The 12,722-nt window shown below is 35.8% G+C and overlaps 1 protein-coding gene across 2 annotated transcripts in view; it reads left to right on the forward strand.

Moving 5' to 3' along the window:
- Positions 1-12,722, forward strand: part of tral (LSM14 family protein trailer hitch) — a 210,000-nt gene that overhangs the window by 70,898 nt on the left and 126,380 nt on the right. The window lies entirely within an intron of this gene.

Genomic DNA, 12,722 nt, shown 5'->3' on the forward strand with positions numbered 1-12,722 from the left:
AACAGGCTGTGGGTTCATGTTCCTCCTGTAGATATGTGTGTAATTTTCTTTAGGAGAGTGATTAATTTCATTGCCCCATTGGAGACCTTTTCCCCACTTATTGGAGGTACAAGGTGATTGGAGAAGTTTCATGTTTGGACTATGTGTGCGAGTTACATTAAAATATACACTGCTTGGAAAGAAGTCAGTGGACATCATCCCCATGGGCAATGTGAATTGTGCCATGTGTTTGTAGATGGTATAAATTTGAGGAATATGATTCTCCCAAGTCAGTGCGACTGAGTCCAGGTGAAATGGCTGCAAGAAGAGAACTTGGCAGAGTTTTCAAGAGGTGTTATGATTGGAATCTATGTTACAGGTCTATCTATTTAGCAGATTGTTGAAAAATTCATTCAGTGATACTATACTGAGATGGAAGTGCACGGAGTCAACTTCAAGTGCTACCTGCAGTGGATGACCCACCATACTCACTGAACATACCATAGCATGCTACAAAGGATAATATGTAAAAACTGCCATTTGTTGGCTGACATTTTGAATGTGAACTTCTTCTAGGCATTGACTGGAACATGAATCTGCACACAAACATTCAGAACTGTGGCTCACAACATGAGTTTACATTCTGAGACCGCAATATGAACATTCCACATTACACGAACCAATATGCAGCATTATCTTCATTGGTGCAAGGAGCATGTACAGCGTACAGGACATGGAAGCTTGGAAAGCTGTGTTATGGAGTGATAACTCATGCTGTACTCTCTACCAAGCAGATGGGTGGTAGAGAGTACAGGTGGTGCATTGTCCAGAATTTTCAGCCAAATTTCAGAGTGCATAACCCCAACTATGAAATTTGGCTGAAAATTCTGGACAATGCAATGCTTCCTACTCTGTTGCGTTTCTACAGACCTGACCATCATCTCTTTCAGCCAGACAATGCATCGTGTCATAAAGCCGCTGCTTTAACTGCGTGGTTTGTGGACACGAACATCACCATACTTGACTGGCCTCCACAGAGCTCTGATTTCAACTCTATTGAACATCTGTGGGGTGAGCTGGAGTTTTGGGTGTGGTCATGTAATGAGGTCCTGGATGTGAGGATATCTGCCCCACGTCCAGGACCTCATTACATGCCTACAGGAAGAATGGTCCAAAATTCCCACCTTAATAAAACATTTTATTAAGGTGGACGCCGTGGCTGTTTGTTCCTTGCAGTGGTGTCCGTTGGCTTCTTTCCAAACAGTGTCCGGATGTGTGTATATATATATTGGGATGCGGCAAATATTTGGTTTTGCTTCAGTATTCACCATGTTTATCAGATATTTGGCTGGCTGAAGCAGAAAAATTCCTGTTAAATGTGTCATAACTAATGCAACCAATTGCACAAAGCCTCTGCTTATTTTGTGCAACTGTTCAAATAGAATGGCTTCCAAGACTAATGACTGAAACTTATTCCACAATGAAATTCCTTTTGGCACTAGCTACCTGCTAATTCCTTGGAAGTTTTTTTTTTCCCCAGCATTCAGGAATATTTATGAAGAAACCAGATGTATGCTACCCCAAAAATGTTGAAAAATTTCGTGTACCTACATCATGATTTATCTCAATTCATTTTAATAATTATGGATTTAATAATCCATGATTATTCTCTATATTTTGCAATTTAAAATAAGTTTCGTTAATTTTTGTTATTTGAAGGAATGAGTGCAGTATTTTGTTCTAATTTTTATGCTGTATTGTTTCTTAAATACAATATTCTCTAAGAAATTATAGTTTTATTATATCGAAATGGGAGATATTATGGATCCATCTATATTTTATACCCAGATGTAGAAAGAAAGTGATGTAGTGGAAATTTACCAGCAAGCTTATGAGAACAAGACCTGAATCAGAGCTACCTTAGCTGCACTATTTAAACAATACAAGCTCTACCCACAACCCGTATATTCACCTTTTATTAATGCTTTAAATGAGTTAACACTAGCCTGAAGGGCCAGGCTTGAAGACTTTTGTTAAACTTATATCAAAAAAGTTACATGCAGAAGCAAAAAGACAAAGCCGTTCAACAATGTAACTAAGCTATGTCAGAAAGTTAAATTAATCATAAGTGGGGTACATAGTAAAGTATGAAACTAATAGCACTGAGAAGCTTCTTTGTCTTACATGCATGTTATAATAGACATTAGAAATTTATCTATATTTTATAGCAAAATGTGGAAATAGAAAAAAAAAATATTTTCGAAAATTTAGTAGAAAGCTTATTAAAAGCCCATCTTCCGTTATGATATCTTACTTATTTCAAATAGAAGCATCTCGGCTCTATACTTAAATTTGACAGTTATATTTAGGGAAGGCAAAATATTTTCTCTTTTTATGAAAGAGATCCTAAAGGTTTTCATTTTGGCAATTTAAAATAAACAGAAATAGGAGATATTAAAGATTCATGCTTATTTCATAGCCAAATTATAGATATACTGGCCACTGAATTAGAAACTTTTATTGGCATGCAACTGCCAATACCGATCTTCTTGAATTCCCTGTGCATAGTTCGGGGAGATATGGGTCAGGAACATCATAATCATCAAATTCCTGCCACATACCCTCAAGGGGTGTACAGGATATGATAGTACTATATGAAAAATTTACATCATTACTAACTTCTTATCTACAATTTTCCTCCAAATCAGTCTGTTATTTGTCAAGACTCTAACATTATCAGATCTTATATTTCTATCTTTTATGGCACTTTGTACCGTATCAATCCACCTATATCTTGGTCTTCCTCTGGGTCGTTTTCCTGCCAACCTGGCAGAAAACACTTGTTTTGCTAATCTTTCCTTGCCCATTCTATTTAAGTGACCATACCACCTGAGATTAGCTCTGCTAACGCATTCCTGGATGATGACAATGTCAAGTTCTTTTCTAATATCCTCATTTTTAATATGATATTGCCATTGATGCCATCTGTTCATGCCTCTAATATTTCTCAGGACGCTCATATCTGCAGTCTCTAGTCTTTGGTCAAGTGTTTTACTTCTGACCCAGCTCTTGGTTTATACACCGTCTTGTATACAGCTAATTTAGTGTTCCGACTAATTTCTCTCTTATTCCATCTGAATTTATTGAATTGACTTCCTACCCCACCAGCTTTGTTGATTCTGTTGTCTATTTCCATATTTAATTATTTATCATCTTCACTAAAAATCGTGCCTTAGTAGCTGAAATGTTTTACTTGTTCCACAGGGTCTCCGTTCACAACGGTTGACATTTTCAATGATTCTGCCTATTTTCATTGTCTTTGTCTTTTTATTGCTGACCTTCATACCATATCTATTACAACAGTTATTCAATTTAGTCAGGGAATCTTGTAACGATGTATAACATCGTCCGCATAAAGCAAAAAGCTGACATTAACATCTCCAATTTTGATATCAGGTTTAATACCACTTTCCCTTCATAATGGATCCATATATATATAATGAATAACAGAGGGAACAATGTACATCCTTGTCTCACACCAGATTTAACATTAAACCATCTTCCTGTACTTCTGACTGCTGACTTAGAACTCAAATAAAGACTAAGTATTGATTGATATAATGCCCCATTGACACCATATAACCGTAGCGTATTGAATAGCTTCTCTCTATTGACACCTTGTCATATGCCTTTTCCATATCGACAAAACTTAAAAATACAGATCTTTGTTATATTCCCATGCTTTCTCAACTATTTGTCATAAAGTGAAGATCTAATCCTGACAGCCTCTTTTTAGCCTGAATCCAGCTTGTTCTTTGCCAAGCTTTTCTTCCACAATTCTTCTCAACTGTTTTTCAAGTATACTTGCATAAATCTTGCCAGGAACACTCAGTAGGAAAATACCTCTATAATTCTCACATTCAGTTTTATTTCCCTTTTTATATATGGGTACTATGAGAGTTCTACTCCAATCATCGGGAATTCGTCCCTCTGTCCAGACTTTCTGAACTATGCAGTGCAGCCGCTGTAAGACTTTTATACCACCATAATTCAGCATTTCTGGTTGAATATCATCTAATCCTGCTGCCTTTCCACATTTCAAGCCTTTGATGACTTTTTCTATTTCAAGTATGGATATGCATTCCATTTTCTATCACTGCTTGTTTCATTTAGCAATTTTTCGAAGTAATTACTCCATACTTCAAGGATATCTTTTCCCCCCAGTTTTCATGTCACCTTTATCATCTCTAACTCCTTTTACAGCACTCTTTCTTCTATTTCTAAGCTTCTTCAACAACCTCCAGAATATCTTACCACCGTCTTGATATGTATTTTCTATGTTCTTGCCAAAGTCCTCCCACGACTTTTGCTTAGCTAGTTTTACACGGTGTTTAGCTTTCTTACATTTGTCTCTGTATTCTCTAAGAGCACAAGCTGAATTATTTGCCAGGAACTTTTGATATGCTTTCTTCTTTTCCTGCACTGCCTCTTTAACTTCCTGTGTCCACCATGGAGTTCTGATTTTTCTATCCTTGCAGACAACCTCACCACATGCCTCTCTGGCTGAATCAATTAGGGTTTTCTTCAAGGCTTGCCACTGAATCTCCAAGGTTTGGTTCCTGTTCTCAAACTCTTTTCATTTTTTCTTCAATAATCTTTGTGTATTGTAGTCTACAGTTCACATCTGAGAGCCGCTCAACTTTTATTCGCTTTAAAACTTTCTTACATGTTATTCTTTTCAATATGAAATTCAATTTTATCCTGCTCAAAACTAAATAGTGATCACTTCCAATTACAAATCCTATGTACTCTCTGGTGTTCTGCACCAGGGAGCAAACATCACTATCAATAATAACATAGTTAATGAGACTATATTATACTATACGGAGTATTAGGCTATACTTTGACTGTGTTTCTGCATTGTTGCCGGACTTGTGTCTATTGCCGCTTCTAAGGAAACGTTCGCCGTTCCTCTCCGATAGGATATTTGGCGAAGGTTCGTAACTGCTGATGCTGACATCTCACGCTAAGCTCCATCAGAAACCTATCGAACATCTTTAGGAATAGGCTTGTTGCCCCATCTCACGTCCGTCTCGACCAGAAAAGACCAAAATCCCAGGAATAAAAAAGCCCTGAAAACCGGCGCGCATCGGCTTTTATTCCTGTGTCCTCTTTTTCCTTCTGTTTTTTCACACGGCACCTCTCAATATTGCCCCTGGTTAATTCCGGACTCACCTTCTGCTCTAGGAGTACTCTTTTCCCAGAAAGCGAACTAAAGTTATCTTCCGCGTATGCCACTGCCTTGGGCCCTACGCTCAACCTGCACAGCTTGCACATGACCTTTGCACTACTGTTTACAATTTAGTCAGTGACTTACTGTATACAAAATTGTCTTAATGAAAGTAATATTTACACACAAATTCTCTGCTTAACAAATTTTGAAAAGACAACATTAAATCTTAATAATTTACATGAAGGGAACATATATTCTTACACACACTTAGTAATTTCTTTTATTTTCTGCTGGAGTGAAAGTTTCTCCTACAGCTTTTATATTAAACATGTTAAATCCTGAATGAATAGTTTCCTTTTCCAAGTTCTTCATTCAGGATCTAACACTCTCTCTATATACATCTTATGTTTCATTTTGTGTTGCATATTTTTTTATATAATTTATGTATCCCTTGGAAAAAGGACTGTGACGAAATGAATCAAGCATATTGTTATTATTATGTGACACCTTCAGGGAGTCCAAAGACTCATCGAAGGAGAGCACCCACTCTACAACTCTATCTGCACCAACTACAAGAACCACAACTATCATCGTCATTTACACCAATGGCATCTACCTATTTTCGAAGACAATCTCAAGCATCCGTGTCCATGGCAGGATTCGAACCTGCAACTTTTGGCTGGAGAGGGAATACACTAACCACTCGGCCAATCAGGCTGGCATAAAAAAGTAAAATATATTCATATTTTACTTTTAATGAATCTGGTAAGGAAACAAAAGCATCTTGTAAAGTGGTATAGTTTTGGAGCACTTTTTTGCTACAAATCTTGCAAAGCATATCATGAGACACCATCAAAAAGAATTAATTTTATTATTATTATTATGTAGCACCTCCAGGGAGTCCAAAGACTCATCGAGGGATGCCACCTACTCTACAACTCTCCGTCTCCACCATTCGCAACTACCTTCATCATCTACACAAATGGCATCTACTGCCTGCCGCCACCACTAATACTTTCACAAACATGGTTTAGGCACAGCAATTTTTTGGCTTCTTGTCACAGTTTTGGTTGTTTTCCAGTTGTTATAATATTTGAGAAAAGGGCAGCCAGCCATGTTTGACCTCGTTGGCTGAGTTGTTTAAAAACTCAGAGAGGATACCATCCACTCCTACAGCCTTGCCATTCTCAGTGAGTTTTAAGGCATCCTGCACCTCTTCAAAAGAAACTGGCTGTACAAGTTCAGGAAGCTCAGAGGCCATCTTCAGATTTTTTCTGATGGAAGATTGCACAGTTATTTTCCTGGTAGAGCTGGGACTTATCTTGGAAGCTTTTAGTAAATGATTAGTCATTTAATCAGGAGTTATCTCTGGTGGTGTGTATGTTGTCATTTCTGCCCCTTACCCTGTTTTCTCAGAAATGTTCAACTTTTCCGGCTAGATTTGGTGAAGTCAAGCTCATGGATGGTTGAGATCCATCTTTCCTTTCTGTTTTTGTCGAGCGTTGCTATGAGCTCCTAAGCAAAGTTGGGTCTTCAGTTTTTTTTATATTTGACTAAAATTTTCTCAGTATCCCTACTCCAGCATGGGATGTATTGTTTTCTGTAGCCTCTAGGAATAGAAGCACTAGCTGCATTTTTGAATAGTTTGACAAATCTGGGATAGCAATTAGGGGTGGGTGGGTGGTATTGCTGTAATGATTTGCTCAATTTGAGTTTCAGATATATTCCATTTAGATCTGGGAAGGTTCCATCTAGCGAATGGTATTCCACTGATGATTGGAATTGATGTACCTATCTCTATTAGTGCAGGACAATACTGGCTGTTAGGGAATCTGTTGAGGATGGTTCTAGTTGTTGGCAGAGGGTGGTCTTCAGAGGCTTTGGAGACTATGCACAGATCTGGGGTGCAGGTTCTGTTCCATCTGGCTGAGTGTAGAGTGTCTTCTTGCTTGGCATCGTAGATCAAATACAGGTTATATGTATTCATCCAGTTAACTAGATTATCACCATCCTGGTTGTTAGAGGAATTGCCCCATATGGTGTGATGAGAGTTGAAGTCACCAACATAGATAGCAGGGTGAGGTGGCATCTGGTCAGGCCAGGATTGCGATGGTGGTTTGTAGACTTTGTAGATGGTGGTATTTTGAATTTTAATACCTATTGAGTATTCTGCTTCAGGCAAGCGTTGGGTTATGTCCTTGAGACCAGGCCAGATGAAGGTCGCCAGACCATGCTTGAGATGGCAGTTATAAGACACAAAAATTAGGCCTGGGATCTTTAATGTGTTGAGAGCTTTGTCAGGCATTTGGGATTCCTGGAGAGCCAGGACGTCGATCATTTTGTCTTTGGCTTTGGATTTAGATAGTCCTATGTTTAAGGAACATACAAGAACTATCTTGAAAGAGTGTTGTTTAGGGGGACTGTAACACATTTTTCAAAGCTTGCTCTCCTCCCAAGCAAATAAATGCGATCCTTGTTATTCCCAGCAATGATCGTGTCGGCATGGAGTTTTTTGAGTTGTGTTTTTATCATTGTTTCTGCAAGTGGTCCAGGAGGCTTGATGCCTGGTTTGAACCATTAGCTTCATGTTACCAGCATTACATCTTTGGGGCTTCTTGTGTCTGTAGAAATAGCTGAAGAAAATCAGGATTTCAAATACATGAAAACTTTAGATTCCAACAATCAGCATTAAAATGAATTCAGAAACATTTAATGATGCTTTCACTGAAATGGTCACTGTAAATGAGAAACCATTTTCTGCAGTATAAGATAGCAGCCTTTGGAAAATCATGGACTCCATTATAAAAGCATAAAACATTTCACTGGACCAGAAGAAAATTTCAAACTTAGTGAGAAAGCTTCAGGTTTTGTGAAACTTATTAGCAGAGCTCCAAAGCAGATTATTTTTGTTCAAAATAGACACTGCATTGCACCTTGATAGATCTGTGCTTGGCATTAATGTTCAATTCATGAATGGAGATTGCCTAGCTGTTGCAGAATATTCTTGTGCATGTAATAAATTGTTATGCATTGTTCGTTTAATGTTCTTTTTTTTTTTTTTAAATATTAATTACAAATTTGCCCATTTAACGACAATCCTGCTTTACAATAATTTACAACAATAAGCGCCTCCGTAGCGCAATTGGAAGAACAACGGTACATTGCGCCCTTCGATTGGAATAGGCCTAAGTTCAATTCTTGTTGCGACAGGAGGAATCTTTATGTGGACTTTTTCAATCGAAGGTGAGTTAGCCGATCTTGAGAGGTAGCAGGTTTTTTTCTCCCAGAAACTCTGGTTTTTCATCCCGCATACAGACAAATCAGCCCTTCAGAACACGTGCAATTTACAGACAAAAAATACTAGTTGTGGTGGTCGGCAGTAGATGGAGTTGATTGGTAGAGGTTCGGTGTAGTGGTGGAAACAGTTGTGTGGTAGGTGTTATCCTGCGATGAGTCTTCGGACTCCTTGGAGGTGTCACGAATAATAATAATAATTGTGCAGCTTATTCATAGGCAGTAGAAACATGAGCCAGTGGCCCATACTTCACAAAAGTGAAGTATGGGCCTCCATAACATTGTTAATAATAAAATGCCTGAGTATTTTTACTTATGTTTAATTTTTATTTAAAAAAAAAATATATATATATATATATATAGTAATTGTCTTGAGAAATTCATCAATAAATAATTATATATATTACTTGATGAATTTCTCAAGAAATCAAAGAAAACATAGTTGCACATTATTAATGTACTTTCCAAGAATGAGAGGAAAATTCTAAACGAGACAACCTGAAATCCCTTGGATATGTATAAAAAGCACTGATTATGCCCATGGGTATATTGAATAATGCTCGTGATTTTTTGAAGTGAGATTATCGTGGTTATTCGAAATTGCCATATCAAGTCTCTTTAAAAGTCTGCAACTAATAGTCTGGTAATCCTTTCTTTCATGCTTTCACAGTGATCAGAATACATTATGGAAAATTATGCAGACAACTATCGTGTTAGAGTAAAACTTTAGTTTAATATTAACCAAAATGAACACTAGATGTTTCAACCTTCATATCAAGGTCATCATCTGGAGCATACGTATACAAAGAAACAAGCTGCACTACAATGTACATGGTTTGCTAAAGTTACTCACCAACCGTTGCAACAATTATTGGCCTGACCTCTGGTGAAGAAAAAAAAAAACCAAAGCTAGAGTACTATTATTATTATTATTATTATTATCTATTAGGTTACAAAATTAAATTGGGCTGAAGAGCAACATGTTTATATATATATATATATATATATATATATATATATATATATATATATATATATAAACTATGTGATTATACATATAAATTTCAACCAATTGGTATGAAATAGTTTCCAATAAAAGCTGAAAATTTGCTTAAAATTCTAAAGTATGCTAGATACTAAGTAGGCTGAAACATCAAGTGTTCATTTTGGTTTATATTAAACTGAAGTTTTACTCTAACATGGTAGTTGTCTCCATAATTTTCCATAATGTAATATTCTAGTAAATATACAATGTTGGTGCTGCAGCAATGGTGCCCTGATTGAGATTTGAACCAAAAATCTCACCATCCGAAGTCCATCTCTCAAACCAGTACTCCGGTGTAATGAGGCAGATTTGAGCTTCTGGTAAAATAATGTGAAATGGTGTACTGAAACGGAAAGTGAAGAAACTTAGATATGATATCCATCCTAGATAAGTGTCATCTCCAGTTGGGTTTTAATAAGCATATTTAGTAACATAGCTGTTTCATTTGATATGACAATACAGAATCAATTCATATTTAAATAAAAAGAAATTAGAAATATGTTTTTTTTTTTTTTTTTTTTTTTTTTTCATAAGATGATATAAACTGGGTTTTAATAGGTCGGAGATTTTTGATAGTGAATGTTAGCCCACTAGTTTTGTCATCTGATTGGTGGCTTCGTCTGGGCAAGATAACTCTGTACAAAACAGCTTAAAGAACAAAATCAAACTTAAATTATAACTAATACATAACCGAAGGATGAAAAATATCAAATTCATACGAACCATTACACGAACTCATGGAGTGTGTATGTTGGCAGTTGGTCAGTCATTGTTTAGCAGTTGTGCCCTATAATTGACTGTGAAGTTGAACCCTGATGTGCTGAGCGATCTTATGAGTGATTTCCAGATGTCACCAAGGATCATCCCTTGGTTTCTGTTTAGACTACCTCTTGAACGGATTGCTACTGCAGCTTCTTTTGAGTGGGAGGTGTAGTCATCTTCTATGTATGGCATAGTATTTTTATCCCATTCAATATTGGTTTGTGTTGGAAAAATGGAAAGCTAAACCAGAATTGTCTTTTCTGTTTTATTAACATCTCCAATGTGTTTCTTTTTTCTTATTTCTAAACTTCTAGAAGTTTGTCCTATATAATTCAGTCTGCAAGAACATGGGATATTGTAAACTCCAGGGTGTTTGTAGAAATCATTCTTGTCTTTTGGTGACTGTAACATATTGTGAACAGTCTGTATTGGTTTGAAAGCAACTCAGATGTCGCAGGTTGGCAATCCTTTGTGAAACTGTGCCAGCAAAAGCAATGGAAACGGAAGTTCTGCAATGAGTTTCTTGGGTTTACCGTTGGGAGGGGGGTGGAGAAAAGAATCCTTTTCATTAATTTTTTTCAGGTAACCATTGTTTAAGTTTTTGAGGATAAGATCTAATTCATCTGTTAAAACTCTGTTATCTCTTATGATACATACTGTTCTGTTTTTTAGCATATGTATAATGCTTAACTTTTGTGAAATATGGTGCAAAGAGGCAAAATGCAGGTAACAGCCTGTGTGAGTCAGGTTGTGGTATACATTTAGACCAATGCTATTATCTATTTGTTTTTTTATTAATATGTCTAAAAAGGGTAATTTTTCTTTCATTTTCGAGTCCTAAAGTGAATTTGATTCTTTGGTGAAACAAGTTAATGGAAGTTAGGAAATCATATAATTTTGCTTCACTATGTTTCCATATGGTGAATATGTTGTCGACATATCTCCATGCTGATGGTTTTGGATCCATGTGGCAAGATATCTTTTTCCAACTTTTCCATCAATAAGTCAGCACATGGAGGAGATAGAAGACTTCCCATTGCAAGGCCTGACAGTTGTTTATAGATCTTTCCATTCCACTTGAAAAAATTGAAATTTAGACAATGTCTATAACGTTGAGCGATGTCTTGAGGAATTAGATTGTCTATGAGAATCACAGCTTCATTCACAGCGACGTTTGTAAACAATGACACAATATCTAGGCTAGCAAGAATGTCTGTACTTGATATTGAGTCATTTCTTAACTTTTCAGTTTCCTATTCCTGATATGAATACCTTTATAAAAAAATGCTAAAAAGGATAGAGTTGAGATGAAGCCATAAGACATCAGAATGATTTTCCGGGCTCACATATTATTGAATTGAAAATAAAAAAAATAAAAATAAATTTTACTAAGGATGCCAATAGTCATGTTCATAGAAGGAAAAGAAAGGATATTTATTGTAAGGAAAGAGAAGGAATAGAAATAATGTTGTCATGAAATTGAAAAATTACAGGAAGGTAGTAGAATAGAGTGGCTTAAGAGTGAAGATGGAGGTGATTTGGTTCAAGATGAGAGGATATTTAGCATGGTAAATGGTGGGAGATACTTCTTATCTCCTCAACCTTAAAGAAAAAAGAAAATATCAATTTTATTTTGATTTCCTGTTTTTTCATCTTGAACAACTTCAACATGAACATTATATTTTCTAAATAAAAATCATTTCTTCTTTTTCTAAAAACTGAATGGCATATTCCTACCTAATCATTTAAATTTGCCTACCTAACCATTGAAAATCAGCAGTTAGATTGTTACATCTTGAATTAATTACTTCTGAGTGAACTGGTCCTATTCAGATCTCTTTCTACCAGTATTAATTATAAAATGTCAGCTAGCAAGCATGTATTTATGAATGAGTGAGCATTTTAAACTAATTAGAATGAATGTTATATATATTATGTTTAAGAACATATTTGAATTTCTAAATTTGATTCTGTGAAATAATTCTTTGTACTGGAAAGTTTTTAATTATTAAAAATTAAATATCAGAATTTATGTACATGGGTCTTCTTTTGCAAATTATTACAGTGAACAAATGCAGGAAACTGAATATGAATTAATCATATTACCAGATGAGCATGATAATAGTAACAAAATAAAGAAATAAAGTATATGCTGGAGAATACAATACTTTTTTGGTTTTCAGTTACCATCCATACTTAGAAACATTTTAATATAAAATGATTGTATATGCGTGTAGGTTTGGATGGAATATACAAATTAACTGAACAAAAAAGTAATACATTTCTAGCATTTGCACGTATTTATTTCTGTTTATATCATTACTATTTGCACATTGGAGTGCAAGAAATGATTCATGTTCCTGGTTCTGTATTTATAATCAATTAGTTTCTAAGACCCATATATATAGA

The sequence above is a fragment of the Typopeltis vanoorti genome, chromosome 9 (genome assembly GCF_054136105.1).
Source record: "Typopeltis vanoorti isolate ZY-2024b chromosome 9, IOZ_Tvanoo_1.0, whole genome shotgun sequence".
NCBI classification, from domain to species: Eukaryota; Metazoa; Arthropoda; class Arachnida; order Uropygi; family Thelyphonidae; genus Typopeltis; species Typopeltis vanoorti.